At 43.9% G+C, this 21482-nt stretch overlaps 2 pseudogenes across 2 annotated transcripts in view; one reads left to right on the top strand and one right to left on the bottom strand.

Annotated features, from left to right (window-relative positions):
• The first annotated feature begins 4055 nt into the window (after positions 1-4055).
• On the top strand, positions 4056-6244 carry LOC310802305 (polyadenylate-binding protein 1A-like; annotated as a pseudogene). The gene is made up of 4 exons: positions 4056-4925; positions 5059-5632; positions 5733-5960; positions 6036-6244. The product of its transcript is annotated as a polyadenylate-binding protein 1A-like (transcript).
• Positions 6245-7181: 937 nt separating this feature from the next.
• The window catches only part of LOC310802304 (cytochrome P450 3A27-like), an 84726-nt pseudogene continuing 70425 nt past the window's right edge, over positions 7182-21482 (bottom strand). Inside the window, exon 10 of the transcript in view lies at positions 7182-7205. The product of the transcript in view is annotated as a cytochrome P450 3A27-like (transcript). The remainder of the gene's footprint in view (positions 7206-21482) is intronic.

Below are 21482 nucleotides of genomic sequence, written 5' to 3'. Positions count from 1 at the left end.
GCAACCATTTCAATGCACAGCACTGTGTCTAAACAGTGTTTGGAGGCATCGTATGCAGTGGCCAAAAGAATAGGTAAACTGGGTAAACCGCATACAATTGCCGAGACTCTCATTTTGCCGGCCGCGCAAGACATGTGCAGAATAATGATAGGAGATAGTGCAGCAGCCAAACTCGGTACAGTACCACTGTCCAATGACACAGTCGCTAGGAGAATTTCAGACATGATAATGATATCAGAGAGCAACTGATAGAGTTCATAAAAAAGAGTCCTTACTACGCGCTGCAGCTGGACGAATCCACTGATATTGCTGGGCAGGCCCAGCTCCTCACCTATGTCAGGTATCTGCGGGACAAGGCGATTGAGGAGGATGTCCTGTTTTGCCGGCCTCTTCAGTCGCACACTACAGGAGAAGCCATCTTCAATGTCCTCGATATATTTATCAATGAAAATGGTTTGGCTTGGGACCGATGCGTTGGCCTATGCACGGATGGTGCGCGGGCAATGACGGGCCGTGAGCGTGGCCTAGCTGCTCGCGTTCAGCAAGTAGCTCCACTTGTGAAATGGACACATTGCATGGTCCATCGCGAAGCACTAGCTGCTAAAAAAATGCCGGTTCTCTTTGACTCCGTGCTGAACCAATCCGTGAAAATGATGAATCTCATCAAATCACGGCCGCTAAACTCTCGCTTGTTTGGGGTCCTCTGCCAGGAGATGGGGTCAGGGCACGAACAGCTGCTTCTGCACACTGAAGTTCGCTGGCTCTCCAGGGGGCGGGTGTTACAGCAGTTGTATGAGCTGCGAGAGGAGGTGAAGTGGTTTTTGACAGAAATCAAATCAGATCTGGCGAAGCATCAGGATGACACTATGTGGCTTGCGTCTCTGTCCTATTTGGTCGATATATTTGACCGCTTGAATGGCCTCAACCTGTCTTTGCAAGGCCGCGAAACTCATATTTTGCTCCTCGCAGACAGAGTGGACGCCTTCACACAAAAACTTGACCTCTGGCGTGGCCGCATCAGTCGAGGGAACTGCGACATGTTCCCCAGCCTTGCAGACTTTATCACTGATGCAGGCACGTCACACGATTTCTCCTCTCTATTTCAATCAGCGTCTGAGCACCTGTCAGCAATGAGAAAACAATATGCGACGTACTTTAAAGAGGATTATCGCTCTTTTGCGTGGGTTCGAGATCCATTTGTGTGCACAGCAAACGAGCTGTCAATTGATATGCAGGAACAGCTTATTGAGCTGAAGAGTGACAGTAGGCTGAAGGAACTCTTTACCTCCTGCCCTCTTTCGTCATTCTGGGCAGCATTGATGCAGGAATACCCTCAACTCTGTGACGTCGCCTTGAAGATTCTCCTCCCTTTCGCGTCGACATATTTGTGTGAGGCAAGATTCTCAAAAATTACTGCACTCAAAATGAAATACCGCAATCGTGCACAAATCGAGGATGATTTGAGGCTATGTTTATCAGACATTGCGCCAAGAATTGAGGATCTTTGCAAGGCAAAGCAGGCTCAGGTCTCACATTAAAATCGCCTACCTGCAAGCTTCTGTAAAAAATGCAGATGATATGCCTACTAATAGGCCTAGTAATAATAACAATAATAAAGCATGAATTCATATCAGAGGTCTGGTGCCAATTCCCAATTATAGCAATAGCCTAGTAATGATAATAGGCCTACTGATGATGATAATAATAATAACAACAACAACAATAAAGCATGTAACCTCATATAATTATATAGCAATAGCCTAGTAATGATAATAGGCCTACCACTACTCATAATAATAATAATAATAATGCCTGCAAGCTCACATTAGAAATCTATCTATCTATCTATCTATCTATCTATCTATCTATCTATCTATCTATGCAAGGTGGTGTAGTGGGGGTGGCGCCGGGAAGGGGGGGGGGGTGGCGCCGGGAGGAGGGGGGGCCCCAACTACAATGAACCAGCTTTAGGGGGGCCCAGCTTGCAAAAGGTTGAGAACCCCTGGTGTAGACTACTGCAATAGCCTTCTCTCTGGTCTCCCCCAGAAAAGTATTAAACACCAACAGTTAGTTCAGAATGCGGCTGCAAGGGTATTGACTCACACAAAAAAGAGAGACTACATTATCCCAGCACTCCGTACACTACACTGGCTGCCTGTGAGCTTTAGAATAGATTTTAAGGTTCTTCTTCTGGTTTTCAAAATGGTGAAAGGTTTAGCACCAAGATACTTGGGTGATTGCATTCAGGAATATGTCCCTAATAGAACCCTTAAATCCTCCACTGCCTCTCTCTTAGTGACTCCAAACCGTAAGAGAAGCGGTGAGGCGGCTTTTAGCTGCTATGCCCCTAAGCTTTGGAACGCCCTACCAGGCCATATCAGAGAGGTAGAAACTCTTAACACCTTTAAGAAACAAAACACACTAATTTAAACTTGCCTTCTGTAACAATGTCCGTGATACACAGAGGCAGACGCAGTGGGAAAGGTCCCGTTTATTCATAAAGTCAGTTCGTTGGCTTTCCAGCCTCCTCAAAACACTCGGCGACTTCCCAGTCGCCGTTCTCCTGCCAAACAGAGGCACACACATCTTAAACCATTTAGTCAACGAGGCTTCATTTGCAACAGGTGTGCAACGGAGCCTCGCCGACATAACCCTGGCCACGGTCCTGTAGCTCCCTCTACAGGCCGAACGCTGCATGTCCCCCCACACCTTCACACACATCACATCGCCCACCCTCGATGATCTACACTCTCCAACGCCAGCAACAGCACCATCAGTATCAGTACCAGCAACACCACCAGCACCAGTACCAGCACAAGCCCTGGCCAACAACTCAGCACCAGCACAAGGACCAGGAGAGGAGCAACACCCCGCCCCAACAGGGAAGTTCACTGCACCTTCCCTCACACACACACTGCCTTACTAACCCCTTGCCTACACCACCAGAGCAGCAGTGCACACACTCCACGACCCAACCCATCGACTCCAGATCAAGCCCCGGTCCCAGCCAGCATCACCAGCACCAGCCAAGGACCCTGAGTTGATCAACACTTCCTTTCTACCCTGCACCATTCTACACCTTCCCTACACAAGTTCCCTAAACCAGACCCCCCTCCCACAGGGCGGCACTGACTGAGTTGCTGTCTGCTGTGATGTCACGTCAGATCGGGATGTCCCACACTCATCATGACAATTTGTATTTTGTACTTTTTGCCTGCCCAAACTCGACATCTATTGCACGCCTGACCGTCCTGGTAGGGGGATCCCACTCTGAGTAGCCCCTCCCAAGGTTTCTTCCATTTTCTTTTTTTTCTTTTTTTTTTCTTTGGGAGTTTTTCCTCGTCCTCTGCGAGGGTCTAAAGTTGGGGGGTGTTGTGTCTTCTATTGTACTATTGTTTCTCTGACTTTTTATGTACAGCACTTTGAGTTGCAGTCTCTGTACGAAAATGTGCTCTATAAATAAATGTATTATTATTATTACAAACCATAAAAGAGTAAAAGAAAAAGGGAAACAGCTAGAAGAAATATCTGAATGTTTGTCAATCCTACATCTGAAGCTCTATGTCTATACAGTGTTTGCAAAGTGTAGGAAAAAGTTATTTAAACATTTTACAATGTGCTGTATGTGTCTATGTTGAACAGTTGTTTAGAGAATCAACAAACAAATGTCTGTTAGTTCAATTAATAGTGTTGTTATGTTTTAAATGTTTCAACTTCTATCAAAGCTTCCTATGAAATGATACTTTCAAAGAAGGCCCTGCCACCATGGTTGGACCCAGGGCCGTAGCTACAAAATGGACCCTGGCTGTGGTCTGTGAGGTAACAATGACTGGAGTTTGAATTTTTCAAAAACATTACACACAACACATACAGTCGTCAAGGATGTCACAATGTGATGACATAATGTAGAACACGCAGCTGGGGTTCTAAAATCCAGCTACAGTACTCCTGACATTCATTTACCTGCAATTCCTCTGTGTAGAGCAAGATAGGTAGATGTTATTTGTTCTTTTCACAGTTTTTTAAACTTTTGCTGTCTGAAAGGGCCATCAGACATGAATCCTAGTGCGCCCATTCAATCAATGGCCTCCTTGTATGTAGGAGATCTCCACAGGGACACCACTGAGGGAATGCTGCATGTGAAATTCAGCCCTTGTGGTCCAATCATCTCTATAAGAGTGTGCAGGGACATGATAACACACCAATCTCTTGGGTATGCCTATGTCAACTTTCAACAGCAAGCTGACACAGAGCGTGCCCTGGACACCATGAACTTTGATGATGTCAATGGAAGACCTATACGCATCATGTGGTCTCAGCGTGACCCTTCTCTGAGGAATAGTGGGGTAGGCAACATCTTCATTAAGAATTTAGTGGAGACTTTTGACAGCAAGGACCTCTACGACAGGTTCTCTGAGTTTGGGGACATCCTTTCCTGCAAGGTAGTATCTGATGAGAATGGCTCTAAAGGCTATGGCTTTGTGCAGTATAATAGACAGGAGGCTGCTGAGAGAGCTATTAAGAGACTCAATGGAACGTTATTGAATGACAGAAAAGTGTTTATTGGACACTTCAAATCTTGCAAAGAACGAGAGGCTGAACTTGGATGCAGGGTCTGAGAGTTCACTAACGTGTACATCAAAAACTTTGGAGAGGATATGGATGACCTTAAGGAGAGGTTTGAGAGATTTGGACCAGCCCTGAGCGTCCGTGTCATGACTGATGACACTGGTAAGTCCATTGGTTTTGGATTTGTCAACTTCCAAAGGCATGAGGATGCCAAGAGGGCCATTGATGAGATGAATGGCTGGGAGATAAATGGGGGGCGGGTCTATGTGGGCCGCGCCCAGAAGAGAGGAGAGCGCCAGACTGTGCTGAAGCGCCAGTTTGAGCAAATGAAGCAGGGCCGCAGGACCAGATACCAGGTGTGTGTATAAGAAAAAAAGATTTAAAAAAAAAAAGACTATATAAGAAAAAGAAGTTGATAGTCTTGGTAAACATTGTTGATGTATTTGAGACATGAAAAATATCTCACTAAACAGGGTTTCTCTCTAGCAGGGTGTCAATCTGTATGTGAAGAACTTGCATGATCGCCTGGATGATGAGCAGCTGCACAAAGAGTTCTCCCACTTTGGAACAATCACCAGTGCAAAGGTGATGATGGAGGGTGGACGCAGCAAGGGATTTGGCTTTGTGTGCTTCTCCTCCCCTGAGGCAGCCACCAAGGCTGTGACTGAGATGAACGGCCGTATCGTGGCCACCAAGCCCCTGTATGTGGCCCTGGCCAAGCGCAAGGAGGAGCGCCAGGCTCACAGAACCAACCAGCACATGCAGAGGATGGCCAGCGTCTGTGCCGTTCCCAAACCAGGCATCAACCTCTACCAGGTTGCTCCCCCACCTGGATTCTTCATGGCAGCCATTCCACAGGCCCAGAACTGTGCTGCCCCTTACTTCACCAACCAGCTGGCTCAGCTGAGACCCACTCCTTGATTGGCTACCCAGAGTGTGAAACCTCAACACTTCCAAAACATGCCCAACACCATGTGTCTATCGGCTCCCAGGCCTCAGATCTTCAATGCTATGAAGGCCACACTCTCCCAGGTGCCCCGTATGATGACCTCTCAGCGCATAGGTCAGTATATTTAGTGAAGCAACGCTGCTCATAGACACAATACCAATATGCCAGTATTTGCCATGAATATCCCTTTGATTATGATGATCTTCCCTCTCAGCTACCCAGGCCTTAAGACAGCGCCCTGCCAATGCAGATGCAGCTACAGCCAGGATCCGCGTCGTGCCCCAGAACAAGTACACAGCTGGTGTACACTACTCCCAGCAGCACATGGCTCCCCAGCCACAGGTCCTCATGCAGCAGCCTGCTGTCCATGTCCAGGACCTGGAGCCTCTGATTGCCTCCATACTGGCTGCCATTCCCCATGAGGACCAGAAACAGACGATAGGTGAGTCTGCTTGTTTGTTTCTATGGATCCCCATTAGCTGTTACTGTTACTGATATTTATTCTCCCTGCCTCCAGGTGAGCGTCTCTTCCCATCTGTCCACAACATGCACCCCAGCATCGCTCCCAAGATCACCGGCATGCTGCTGGAGATGGACAACTGTGATCTTCTCCACATGCTGGAGTCTCCAGAGTCCCTGCACTCCAAGGTGGATGAAGCTGTCGCTGTGCTGAAGGCCCACTGGGCTGAGGAGGCTGCACAGAAATCTGGCCACATCCCAGCTTGAGGTCCAAGCGGCTAACACAAAAAATCATATCCGGACTTTGAAACCTACTTCACCAATAAAAGTATTCTTGCATTGAAAAAATATTGAAAAATTAAAAAATGATTTCATTACAAAATGAAAATGATTGACTCAGCGATGTCTAGAAAAGGTTAAGCTGTACCTCAATGATAAAAGTAAAAGCCCTGGTTGGACCAGATAGACCAACAACGCACATCCCAGTTGGGCATGAAACAGTGGATGTGAATGAACAACTAGATCATTAAACAGTTGTACTTTTACTTTTATGGCAGCTAGCCACATTCCATCAATTCCAATGTCATGATTTTGTCTTCACAGAATAATGTGAAAAGTATTTAGATAAATGTTCATAACTGTTAATGCATTAGTGAGGATATTGCGCCAAAGCTCCTTTGTTTCTTGGTGACTGATTGACTTGGGACAAAAGTCCAGTTTTAATGACCAAGACTTTCAGGAAGTGAAAGTCAATATCGAGTCAAGGATAACTCTAATGCTATTGCGTGCGTGCGTGCGTGCGGGCGTGCGGGTGGACATGCGGGTATGAGCATGTGTGGGTATATTTTCTACATTGACAGGAAGAGGACAGATGTTAAGGTCCTGGCTCCTGCTGATAACCTGTACTACCACTGGTTGGTGATCATCGCCACGGCCCTGCTGTAAAACTGGTACCTCTTGGTGGTCAGGTACGGTATCACACACCTATATCCCCCCAACCAGTGAATGAAATTATTTGTCTCCTTTTATGACATGTGTCTTCTGATCTAGAGAAAACCATGTAGTATTATCAGTAACCCTTACATGACATGTCTTCTCGACAAAGTACCTCCATTACCCATAACCCATGACAAACAGCAGTAACCATAATCCATGGTAACCTAAAGTGAATCCTCAATGGATACTTTTTCCGATTGAAAATGGCTTAATCTGTGTTGGGGAAACTGGCCTAGGGTGTACAGAACAGCATTCCAAAGGGAATTTTAACATGTCCCTTTCTAACACAACATGGCTTGGGTAGTTACCATGTTGTGGATGAACCCCTGAATTTCTTTAGCATTGACATCTGACTCAGTGAGGGCTCACCAAACTTGTTGACGAAGGAGGCAGAGTAGTCCCAGATGCCACAGTTGAGGCCTGCCGAGTGATCTCAGAAAGTAGCTACAATGGGGTGGAAACCCGTTTTGAAAAGACAGACTCCTTGGAACACGTTAAAGTTTTGGAAGAATCTACAGGAGCGTGCTGTCGCTGTGATTTTCGCCACACAGTATAAGTGGTTGTCAAGGATCACCCCATGGTTCTTGGCTGTATGGGAGGAGGTCACAGAAGAGTTCTCTACTGTGATGGAGAAGTCTTGGAGAGGGCAGGCTTTCCCTGGGAGGAAGAGCAGCTCAGTCTTGTCAAGGTTGAGCTTGAGGTGGTGGGCTGACATCCAAGCAGAAATGTCTGCAAGACATGCCGAGACACGTGTTGCCACCTGTGACTCAGAAGGGGGGAAAGAGAGAAAATGTTGACTATCATCTGCGTAGGTGTGGTAGGAGAAACCATGTGAAGAAATTACAGAGCCGAGAGATTTGATATAGAGAGAGAACAGTAAAGGCCCCAGGACAGAGCCCTGGGGGACCCCAGTGGTGAGGGCTCGTGGAAAGGCCAGCGATCCTCTCCATGTCACCTGGTAGGACCAACCGGCCAGGTAGGATGCAAACCAGGACAGTGCAGAGCCAGAGATGCCCAATTCTGAGGGCATCTCTGGGTGGAGAGAAGGATAGGGTGGTTTACTGTGTTGAATGCAGCGGACTGGTCCAGAAGAATGAGAACAGAGGAGAGGGAGGAAGTTCGAGCAGAGTGGAGGGCCTCCATGACAGCGAGGAGAGCAGTTTCAGTAGAGTGCCCAGCTTTAAAGCCGGATTGATGAGGGTCAAGGAAGTTGTTCTGAAGGAGGTAGTTAGACAGTTGCTTAGAGACAGCACGTTCAAGGGTTTTAGATAAGAAGGAGAAGAGATACCGGTCTGAAGTTATGGATAGCAGACGGGTCAAGAGTTGGTTTCTTGAGAAGAGGCTTGACTCTGGCTGTCTTGAAGGCAGCTGGGACAGATCCTGTGGATAGAGAGGAATTGATTAAGGTGGTAAGGAACGGAAGGAGGTCTTTGGAGATGGATTGGAGAAAAGGGGAGGGGATAGGATCGAGGGGGCAGGTGGTTGCCCGCTTGGATGTGACCAGTTGTACAACATCATCAGGGGAGAGGGGGGAGAAATCTGATAAACCAACTGGGTGTTGCACAGTGGGTTAGGGAGGAAAGGTAGCATTGTTGGTGAGAGGTAGAGGGAGGGGGGTTAATGTCATCAACCTTCTTTTCAAAGTAGGTGACAAAGTCATCGGCAGACAGAGAGGAGGGGGGAGGAGGAGGGTTGAGGAGTGAGGAAAACGTGGAGAACAGTTTCCTTGGGTCAGAGACAGAGGATTGAATGTTGGAATGGTAGTATAAAGCTTTAGCAGCTGATGCAGATGAGGTTTAGTTGGGGAGGAGAGAGAGATAAGGGTCTAGATCATCAGGAAGGCCAGATTTTCTCCATTTCCTCTCAGCTGCTCAGAGCCCAATTCTACAAACTTGCAGGGTTTCAGACAGCCAGGGAGCGCGTGGAGTGGATAGTGCTGGCCTTGAGATCTGTGGGCAGAGAGAGTCAAAGGATGAGGAAAGAGAGGACAGGAGGGTGGAGGAAGCTGCATCAGTGGATAGAAGACAGAAGGATTCAACAGAGGGTAGGGTGGATAAGACAGAGGAAGAGAGAGCGGTGAGTGAGAGGGTGCGCAGCAACGAGAGGATACAGTGTGGGTAGAGACTGCTTGGGGGGGTTGAGCATTTGAGAGGGAGGGAGAAGGATATGAAATGATGATCAGAAACCGGAAGAGGGGTAACAGTGAGGTTTGAGGTATGGGAGGATCTTGTGAAGAAAGGTCGAGCTGATTGCCCGCCTTATGAGTGGGAGGAGAGTGGGACAGGGTAAGGCCGAAGGAGGAGAGAAGGTCAAGTGCTCCAGACGAGTGAAGCTTCTCCGATTGGATGTTGAAGTCACCCAGTATTGTGAGCGGTGTGCAGTCCTCAGGGAAGAAGCTGAGAAGGACATCCATCTCATCTAAGAAGTGGCCAAGCTGACCTGGTGGACGATAGATAACAACAATGTGAAGTTTGAGTTTGGGGAGGTGATAGAAACAGCATGGAAATCAAAGGTGGATATATGACAGGGGAAGGACATTATGTGACTGTGGGGGGACATGCAGCGTTTGGCCTGTAAAGGGAGCTACAGGACCGTGGCCAGGGTTACGTAAGCGAGGCTTCGTTGTGCACCTGTTGCGAATGAAGCCTCGTTGACGAAAAGGTTTAAGATGTGTGTGCCTCTGCTTTCGGGAGGGAAGGCTGGAAAGCCAGGACTGGAAAGTCAACGTGGGAATTACAATTATTATCTTAAATAAACGGGACCATTCTCTCATCACCACACTGCGTCCGCCTCTCTGTACAAGGGACTCGTTACAGTGACCACTTTAGGTGAGATGAGGAGTCCTGTTCCTCCTCCTCAACCAGAGAATCTAGGGGAATGAGAAAAGGAGTAGGCATCAGAGAGGGCTGCCGGAGTAGCTGTGTTATCCGGTGTAATCCATGTCTCTGTGAGAGCAAGGAAGTGGAGAGACATGAAGCAGGCTTCTGATAGCTTCTGCTTTCTGGACCGCTGATTGGCAGTTCCAAAGTCCTCCCATGACAGTGAGGTCGTGGTCAGTTGAGCATGGTGGGTAGATTAGATTGGAAGGGTTGCAGGTGGAGGTGTAGCTTCGATGTGTCCTCCTGATGGATGAAATAACAGGAATGGGGAGAAAGCACATTGTGATTTTTTGCCGGTATAGAGGGAGAGGGTTAGTGGGAAATGTAGGATATAGGTAGGCTCAATACACTCAAGGTAATGAAAAAATTATCAAAATAGAATAAAAAATACTTATTTGTATGGCCTTCCTCTCAGGCCTTCCCCAGTGGACTCCACAGATAGACTCCTTCGTCTTTGTGTCAGGAGGCTGTCGCAGAGGCTGTCGCTCTGCAATCATCACAATATAAATGTAGATTCTGTGATTGCTGATGACTAGCAGGGTAGCAACCCCTCCCCTTTATTTACGATCAGTTAACGACCAGACAGGTTTTATCACTCACTCAATCCCAAATGTATTAGTCCTGGTCCAGGGTGAGGAGGAGTTAACTACCTGGCAGAATAGTGTTTAGGCCCTCCCACTGGAGATTGACAGCACGTCACAGCAATTGACTTCAAACAGATAGCTTCCAACAGAAACTACTATCAGAGCGTAAGGCAGGATAGCCACAGCAAAACAAACAACTCCTAACAGCATTTTGACTAGAAACAAGATTAAACTAACTTACTCAGACTCAAGAACAGGCTTAAGGAAGGATAGCCACAGCAAAACAAACTAGTACTAAGAGCACTCTGACTAGAAACAAGATTAAACTAATTTACTCAGACTGGAGAACAGGCTTCACCACTCACTCAATCCCAAATGTATTCGATTAATCTCCAATGAGGATGAGTCCGCCTACAGAGAGGAAGATGACAGCCTGGCTTTCTGGTGAAGCCAGAACAACTTGGAGCTGAACGCCCCAAAAACTGTAGAGATGGTAGTAGACTTCAGGAGAAGCCCAGCCCCAACCGCCCCTCCTCATTTAGCCTCATTGCCATTTAACTTCGCACAGCCTACAAAATGTAATGTTTTATTGTTCTATTTTGTAAATTAGTTATTGCTATTTTGTTAATATTTTGCTATTTTGTAAATCTTTTGTCAATATTTGCTATTGTTTTTGCTATTGTTCCCATGCACCAACCTCACCAAGTTAATTTCCTGTATGTGCAAATATACTTGGTCAAATAAAATAATTCTGAATCTGATTCTGATTCTGATTCTGATTCTATAAAGAGATTGACCAAGGGCTTTGCTTGATGAGTGATGACCACAACTTATTAGTGCAGTAGTGAAGCACCTAAGCACCTAAGTTAACACCTATCTACTTCCTGTTTCAAATGAATAGCACTGGGCAGAAGTCTGCACAGGGATGCTACAGACACATTAGCATACTGCAAAATACTGTCACCTATCTAACCATCTGTTCCAAAGCAATAGTAATAGATACTGTAGGAGTCTGCAGTGCACAGGGGTTACACACTCATCAGTACCCTCTAAAATACTGTCACTATCATATTTCCTGTTCCACATGAATAGTACTATATAGGAGTCTGCAGAGGGGTTACCTTGTTGGGAAACACAGTGTCTATCTCCTCCTGCAGCTTGGTCATGATGTGAGGGCTGGTTGCCAGATTGTAGGCCAGGAAGGACAGAGAGCTACTGGTGGTCTCATAGAGTGTTTCCACAGTGTATGTCAGTCTAATCAATGAAATCGATAGCTTCATTTATTGAGCACAAAATGATTTAGACTGAAAGCTATATGGGGGCAGTTGTACCGACTGTGAGGAACAGTGGGCTGAAGATGTCAAACTTGAGCATTTTCTTGATGTTGGTCACAAAGGGGTCAGAGGGGTTGTGGAGGGAGTCGATGTCGACACTGAATGAAGTGCTGACGACCTTATCCATACTGTATGGTCCAAAGAACCTGGAACACAACCACACAATCTTTGACCACCAGAACCACAACCACAAAATTAAAGGGGGAGTTCACTGAAATTACAAATTCACCTTATCTTCTCGGAGAGAAATCCTCACTCTTTTAGTTCAATGGGCTCTTCGTTATCGGCCGTCTTCTTCAGATTACTGACCAAATTACCAGAGTGCTGCTTCATGATCCCGAACATCTGAGTTGGGAAGGATACATGGAAAAATATGATGATTGATACATGGATTAATATGTGCAAAACATGGGTTAATATCATGTTTGAAACAGGAATTATTTTAATGTTTATATAGCCTGAGAATATACATTCATACAGGATACATTATGTATATAGTCAAGGAATAAGTGACTCCAAAGATGAACTATTATTCTATACTCTGTCATCTGACCACTGAACTTATCTAAGATAAGATTAAATATACTTTTTTGTCCCGGATGGAAATTTGTCTTGGACAATTAAAGTTGCTGCTTCACACAACAACAAACAACAATGAATACACACTATACACATAGTACAAATCACATAAACACACACACACACACACGTCAGAGTTGTTAGTCATTCATTTATTTGTGTTGTTGGAATGAATAAAAGAAGGAGAGGAGAGATGGGACTGTACCTCTTTGATCTGCCCACTGGTGAAGGAGGGAGACAGGACACTGCGGATCCGTCTCCATGTATCATCCTCAGCGATAAACACGGCGTCATACAGAGGCCCGTTGAGATAGAAATTCTAGAAAAATAACAATGATTATATACTGCAAAATTAACCGAATATTAATAATGCTATAATAACAATGATATTATCTATTTAATAAGCCCTTATGTTTTTTTCCCCATACAACAACTTCAATTTAGCGTATTACCCTCCTGTTAGTGAAAAGGGAGTAGCATTCCTTGATGAGGATGGTTTTTATCATGGCTGTGTCCATGATACACAGGACGGGCTGACGGCCATCATAGATCCTACAGACCAGCAAAAACAAAGATAGTTAGATATACACTCACCCAACACTTTATTAGGAACACTATACTAATACTGGGTAGAGCCTCCCTTTGCTCTCAAAACAGCCTCAATTCTTCGTGACATTGATTCCTTTGAGATTCTGGTCCATGATGACATGATTGCATCACGCAATTCCTGCACATTTTTCAGGTGCACTTTCAAGATGTGAATCTCCCGTTTTGCCACATCCCAAAGGTGTTCTATTGGATTCAGATCCGGTGACAAGGAAGGCCACTGAAGAACACTGAACTCATTGTCATGTTCATGAAACCAGTTTAAGACGACTTTTGCTTTGTGACATGGTGCATTATCATGCTGGAAGTAGCCATTAGAAGGTGGGTAAATTGTGGCCATGAAGGGATGCACATGGTCAGCAACAATACTTAAATAGGCTGTGGCATTCAAGCAAATATACCGTAGATAGAGACAGACAGACCCATCACAGATCCTGCACTCTTTGAAAAAGTGCTACCTAGAACCAAAAAGGGTTCTTCTTCCACTGTCCCTTTGAAGAAACCTTTTGGGTTCCATGTAGAACCCTTTCCACAGAAGGTTATACAGTACCGTGCGTAAGTAATGGGACAGTGAAGCATTTTTTCTTCTGTTTGGATTTGAAATAAAAACGTAGAGATTTTTATTTTTTATTTGATGTACATATTGGTTTATCATTCAGAAATTACAACACTTTTATGCATAATCCCCCTATTTCAGGCTACACAAAAGTGATAGGACAATTGGCTTGACAAGTGTGTTCGTCAGGTGTGTTACGTCACATAATTTGTGCAGTCTGCTATTGGTGTCTTGTCAACATGAGGACCAAAGAGATGTTATTGAAAGTCAGGGAAGCCATTATGATGCTGAAATATCAGAAAAAAAATAAACATAGCCAAAACCTTAAACCTACCAAAATCAACAGTTTGGAACTTCATTTAACTTCATTAAAAGGAAAGAAAGCACTGGTGAGCTCAGAAATCTCAAATTACCTAGTAGGCCAAGGAAGACTTCCAGTGGATAACCAAAGAATGCTCACCATAATTGAGAATCATTTATTTACATCTTGTCAGTCCAAGTACAAGTAAATGGCTCCAAACTCATTGGACAGCATTTCATCATACAGCAGGACAATGACCCAAAACATACTGCCATAGGAACTAGGGAATTTTTCAGGGCCAAAAAGTGGAAAGTTGTTGACTGGGCAAGTCAGTCTCCAGATTTAAATCCTATAGAACATGCATTTCATTTGCTCAAGAGGAGACTTAGGGCAAAACATCCTAAAAAAACAACAACAGTCGCTGCAACATAGCATTACCAGAGAAGATACCCAGCGTCTGGTTGGGTCAATGGGTCACAGACTTTTGCACTTTTGCATACAAAGGATTGGGGACCAAATACTAAACATGAGTGCTTAATTTAGACATTTAATAATGCAAAAGAAGGAAAAATGCTTGGGCACCAAAATGGCTAGAGCCAGCCCTGATTAACAGAACCTTTATCGAGCGCACAACATCACATTAATGCCCATAGGAAGAATGAGAATAGAGTATCAACAAAATAACCAATTTAACACAATTTAAAACAACATACGTCTGTAAGTTTTAACCATACGTTAACGTGCGTCAAGGACAACGCGGGAGAATGATGCCCGTGATGGGCCTAACCCAAAACCCAAAGAATATCTCGCTGTCCCTCTCCTTAAATATCATTCCCAACAAAGGACAAGGTGTTAGATACATTACAATAGCAAAGGAATTGACAAATGGTGAAAGCTGAAAAATCTGAAACATAGTCAAAACCTTAGACTTGCCAAAATCAAGCACTGATGAGCTCAGCAATCGCAAATGGCTGAGGCTTCACTGCAAGATGCAAACCACTAGTTATTCTTAAAAAGGATAGTCGGGTTACAGTTTGCTAAGAAGTACCTAAAAAGCCTGCAGAGGTGTGGAAAAAAGTCTTGTGGACAGATAAGATGAATATTATCAGAGTGATTGCAAGAGGAAAGTTTGGAGAAAAAAGGATCTGCCCAAGGTTTACAGCATACCATCTCATCTGTGAAACATGGTGGAGGGGATGCTATGGTTTGGGCATGTATAGCTGCCACTAGAACTTGCTAACTTATCATAATTGATGATGTTACTGCTGACAGTAGCAGCAGAATGTATTCTGAAGTGTACAGAAATATCTTGTCTGGTCGAGTAAAAACAATGCTTCCAAATTCATTGGATGGCGCTTCATCATACAGTAAGACAATGACCCAAAACATACTGCCATTGGAGCTAGGGAGATTTTCAGGGCGAAAAAGTGGAAAGTCCTTGACTGGCCATGTCAATGTTTGGATTTAAATCCTACTGAACATGCATTTCATTTTCTGATGGTAAGATTTTGGGCAAAAAGACCTGGCAAAAAGATGGCTGGCCTGGCAGAATATCACCAGAGAAGATACCCAGCACCTGGTGGGGTCAATGGGTCCCAGACGGTTATTGCATACAAAGTATTGTCAACCAAATACTAAACATGAGTGCATCATTTCGACCATGTATACCAATACTAGACAAAAGAAAAGAAAAGAATCTAGCAAAAGCAAACTATGTTCTGACAGGGTTTGATTCATCTAATACGACATCAGATCTGGATAGGTTCCTTGATTTCCTCTGAAAGGTGACATAGGCATGAAAACATGTACACAACATCAAGAAGAAACCATTGATTAAAGCCAAATCAATTGACAGAGGCATGGCAGAAAATGTGTGTTGTCTCTTTAAAAGAAATGTTAAAAATCTCTTTGTTTTCCCTGAATGAAACAAAGCACAGGTGTTTAAAAGGCCAGCCCCACCCCTGATTACAATGATCCACACATGGAGACAGCCAAAGCAACATAGATCAATAAGACATCGCACATGTCACACCAGAATGTGTGTTGGCAAGTGTGTGCCCTTATAGCCAGGATCCACTCTCTGGTCACATCTCCCTGATGTTGGTTATGAAGAACTTTATCAAACGTTTGGATTTGAAATTAAACAATTACTACAAGGTTAAAGTAGAGATTCTCAGCTTTTATTTGATGGTATTTGTATACACATTGGTTTCACCATTTAGAAATTACCCCACTTTTTATGCATAATCCCCCTATTTCAGTGTACCCAAAAGTAATGGGACAGACTTATCAAATGTCCAAATGAAGCAGTCATGTTTAGTATTTAGTGGACAATCCACTAGTATTTAGTGGACAATAACTGCCTGAAGTCTGCAACCCACTAACCTCACCAGACGCTGGGCATCTTCTTTGGTGATGCTCTGCTAGGCCTGTACTGCAGCCATCTTTAGTTGTTGTTTGTTTTGAGGTCTTTTTGCCTAAATTCTTATCATTAGGGAAATGTAATGCATGTTCAATTAAATTTTAATCTGAAGATTGACTTGGCCAATCAAGATCTTTCCACTAGTTGCTATGGCAGTGTTTTGGGTCATTGTTTTATTGTATGGTGTGGCTCCATCCAATGCATTTGGAGGCATTTGCTTGCACTCAAGCAGACAAGATGTTTCTGTGCACTTCAGAATACATTCTGCTGCTGCCGTCAGCAGGTACAATCATCAATTAAGACAAGTTAGCAAGTTCTAATGGCAACTATACATGCCCACACCTAACACCCCCTGCACCAAGTTTCACAGATGAGGTGGTATGCTGTGGATCTTGGGCAGATCCTTTTTTCTCCAAACTTTTGTCACGTCCATGATAATATTCATCTCATCTGTCCACAATATCTTTTACGAGACCTTTGCAGGCTTTTTAGGTACTCTTTTTTAGCAAACTGTGACCATCCTTTTTGATGATAACTAGTGGTTTTTGATGATAAATGTGTCTTCCTCTTAGTTATAAACAAACCAGAATTAAATGCATAGGTCTATGTATGTATGGATGGATGGATGTTGTCATTGGAACAGCTGGAAGACTTTCTCTGCATCCCCGAAAAAACACATGTACGCAAGCACGCACAAACACACACACGCACGCACGCACGCACGCACGCACACACACACACACACACACACACACACACACAAACACACACACACAGGCATGTTTAAGATATGCGTAGCCCATGTTTATTAGTTGACTTAGTTGTGGGGTTAGTTTAGATACAGCGCACGATGCAACAAACAGGTATAATATCAGCACACCTCAGCATTGCTACACCCACGTGCTACCACAGGGAACTGGTACCCGCATAGTTAGATATGGTGGTCCCACACCAGAGAGAACTGGTATGTTCCAGATCATTATACGAGGTAACTAGCTAGTAAATTATTAATTACTAGAAAGTGCTCAGTAGTCCTAGGGCTACAAACACAAGCTGACCAACCCTCCTGCAAACAGGGTGCTAATATTTCTCAATATTACCTTGTCAAAGCTAGCCAAGGTTCTCAGCTGTCCGGAAACAACAAGTAACTTAGTTAGCCGTCCGTCCCAAGTGCTAGCTGTAGCCTACACATGTGACCTTGCAAGTTCTAATAATAACCTGAGGAATTATCGTCGAGCTCGGGTTCAACAATAACAAAAAATTGAGAGCTCACAGGTTAGCCTGCTAGCTCAGAGAGTTAACAGGTGCTCAGAAGGTGAAAATCATCGTTGAGCTGAACCGTAGGATTCTATCAGAGACAATCTAACGCCCCGTGAGAATCATAGGCTGAGGTGTAGCCAGCTACAACAACACAACTACAGTACACTTTTTAACCTAACGCCCCATGAGAATCATAGGCTGAGGTGTACCCAGCTACAACAACACAACTACAGTACACTTCAGACAGTCAGAGAGTGAAGAGTGGAAAGGATGAAATGGTGCGCTTGTAGCATCCCTTTATTGGGACAGGTGATAGGCGTTGCTATCACTTGCAAGTGTGTACGAGGTGTGATTCTGTGAATCAAGATGTAAGTACAGTGCTCTCGGAAAGTATTCAGACCCCTTCACTTTTTCCACATTTTGTGATGTTACAGCCTTTTTCCTCATCAATCTACACACAATACCCCATAATGACAAAGCAAAAACAGGTTTTTAGAAATTGTTGCTAATTTATTCAAAATAAAAAACTGAAATATCACCTTTACATACGTATTCAGACCCTTTACGTTTTTTGTTGAAGCACCTTTGTCATTATTGCGTATTGTGTGTAGATTAATGAGGAAAAAAATTAATTTCATCTATTTTTGAATAAGGCTGTAACATAACATAATACGGAAAAAGTGAAGGGGTCTGAATACTTTCAGAATGCACTGTATGTGCCTGTTATAGTCCCATTGTGTGATTGGTGTGTGTACTGATTTCTGGCACAGGCCTTAACTGATCCAACAAGTTCACCAATCATCAATGGTGTGATATGAAGTTGATGGATTTTAATGTTACATGCTACACCAGTGCGACAGTGCGACATTGTTGACATTGCGCGGCTGCTGCAGCAGCAACGCAAAATGATTCTTGGAGTGCTGGTATCAATGCTTTTTGGACGCTTAAAAACATATTCAATTAGTTTCATAGTATGGTAAAGTAATAGAAACATAGATTACAGAAATACATACAATAGTGGTACCTGTATGAAAAACAAAGTGATTGTCCTCGTTTATAATTGGAGGTAGAGGACAAACCCCAACTCTAAGATATTCAGACTTGACAAGACTCTCAACATAAAACAATGTACAGAATCCATAAATTAGAAGTTCCTTGCAGAAACAGACTGGGAGGCTATTTCTTCTGCATCCACACGTGCAACTGGTCACGTTTCTGGTGTAAGAGTAAATACTGCCATCTAGGGTTTAGAGATGGTTAACAGGAAATGGATACATTATTTTACGGATGTACTTTAGGCCTACGTTTGAGTAATTTAGCAGAAGCTCTTATCCAGAGCGACTTAAAATAAATAGCTACATTCATCTTCAGCTACATACATCACGGTCATCACAAGTAAGACTTTCTATAATAATAAATGCCACAAGCAGTCACAGTGGTAGAGAAAGGAAGTCAATTTAATTTAATGTTCAACTTAATTTATTGAACTTAAGACAACTATATAAATTGATTTGCTATGTATCCCTAAATAGCGGCCAATTGTGTTGAGGTTTCCAGGCTAACGGTGTCGGCATGTGCAGTCCCCTGTCTTATCTCTGCACCCCCACACGCTCTCAGCCAGGGCCACATCAACAAGGCTTTTGACAGAAAGGCTCGTCCCCTGGTTTGCCTGATTGTGTACCAGCTGAGCCATCAGAGGAGTCGCTCTCAACGAGAACATGAGGGTTGGGGCATATCTGGAGCCATCGTTCATCTGAAATTAAAAAAGTAACATCAGAGGGGAGTGCAAGGTGAGACAAGAATTGGACAAAATCAACTGAGAGTTGAAGGTCATGGACTAAATGCTATAGTAAAACTAGCAACAATCACCTTCATCTACTTAGTCTATAGGTTCTCTACCATCTCTCTAATCGTCACCATGCTCACCTTCTTCAATGTCTCCCTCTCCTGTTCTAGCTTCTCTTTTTCCAGACTCTGTTTCGCTCTTTCTTCAGCCACCATCACCAGGGCCTCTCTCCTCTTGATGGCCTCTATCTCTTTTTCCATCTGTTTCTTATCCTTTTTAAATGTCTCCTTCTCCTTCCACATCTTGAGCATTTCTCGCTCCACATCCTGCCCGTCTCTTTTGATTTTCATCCACTCCTTCTTTATTATTTGCAACTCTGCTCCGACCTTCTCTGTCTTTCTAAGCATCTCCATTGAGGTCTCCTTTTCCTGCTCTAGCTTCTCCTTTTCCTGGCTCAGTTTAAGTCTTTCTTCGGCCTCCATCACCAGGGCCTCTCTCCTCTTGACTGCCTCCATTTCTTTTTCCATCTGTTTCTTGGCCTTGAGAAATGTCTCCTTCTCCTTCCACATCCCAAGCATTTCTTGCTCCACCTTCTGTCCGTCTCTTTGGATTTTCACGCTCTCCTTCCTCATCATATTTAACTCTGCCTCTGCCTTCTCAGCCTTTCTAAGTATCTCCTTTGAGGACTCCTTCTCTTTCTCAATCTCCATCATGAGGATCTTGATCCCACTGTCCATCTCCTCCCTCTCCCTATTGAACTCATTCCTGTCCTCCTGCAGTCTTTCTGCCTTTCTGGCCAGGATCTCCTCCTCCCTCTGCCTAACTTTTTGGTCCCTTCTCTTTTGTTTCTCATATTCCTCTATCTTTTTCTCAAACTCTGCCTTCTCTGTCTTAATCCTCTCATGCTCCTTCCTGATATCCTCAATACTCATATATATTTTCACCTCCATTGTTTTTATGCACCTACAGTAGATAGAACACAAACAAAAATGATTGAAATAATCTCCACACACCCATACTATAATGCAACAGGAATTTGAGAAAGATTCCCCAAATGAGAATGGTATAACAATCTTTGAGTTTGCCCTTCTGAATCAGTCAACAAATACCAGTACACCGATTGGCAGCAAAGAAATGTTATTATCTATAATGTGCGTTCGGCTGGCGTCATAATGGGTTTGGAATGACTATCATGGTAATTCACTGCCTAACAACTCTTATCAGCGTTCGATGCAATGGTTCGAAGTGACTTGGTCCTGTCAGAGGCCTATGTTAGAGTCAGCAAAAGCTTCCAGTGTGGGTTGGCTGGCTATGTTTGTTGACACGCCTTGAAATATAGCCTACAATTGTGGCCAACAGGTCAAATATCAGTGGCCATATAATGGGCACATTTTATTAACTGGAATCGGCCTGGTACAGGTAGGAGCCTATAGGCTAATAAGCAGAAGACCTCGGCAAAATTAAAAAAGCCCTAATTCAATTCATGCATTTAGGTCTCTCATAATAATAATAAAAAATATATTTTATTTGGAATGTGTTTTTCATTTGTAGCCGACAATTTCAAAGCCTGTGCAGTTGAGTGCAATAGACACACAAACAAAAACACAAACAAAACACTAACAACAACAAGAGGACAGGACCTAAAGGAAGGCCTTTCTAAAGATGTGAGTTTTTAGGCATATAGAAATATCCAACGCTGAATTCGACTTAATGGGAATATCATCTCCTAGTGACAGATATCTCTCAGTGACATTTTTACGCGTCCCTTGTCCAAATGCTGTAAAGGTAGTCGGCCTATGCCGTCTCAAGTATTTACAAATACAAGTGTTATAAAACTATACTATATGTCAACTATACTACATCTCTGGCCTACATTAGCCTACCTCAGTCAGTAGGCTGTGTTAAGCGCCGAATCTTCCGGTTATAATCTCTTTATATCTCACTCTGGTAATACTGATTGCAAAGGTTCAGGTTGCGTCTTAGTTCGTTATGCCACTAAACTAAAAGTTCAAGAACTTTGTGTATTATTGCAGAACATTCTCAATTCTGTGTACATATCAACGTCATAATGATACCAATAGCAACGCATTTTGGGTGGAATCCTAACTCCAAATCCGCGCGCGTAAATCTTGCATTCATGTCAATGGGAAATTGATTCGATTTACACGCGGATCTCGAGTTAGGATTCCACTGCAATACACA

This window comes from Argentina silus, assembly GCF_951799395.1.
Source record: "Argentina silus genome assembly, chromosome: 3".
NCBI classification, from domain to species: domain Eukaryota; kingdom Metazoa; phylum Chordata; class Actinopteri; order Argentiniformes; family Argentinidae; genus Argentina; species Argentina silus.
Note: the sequence above shows the minus strand (reverse complement) of the source record. Positions and strands in the feature narration are given on the sequence as shown.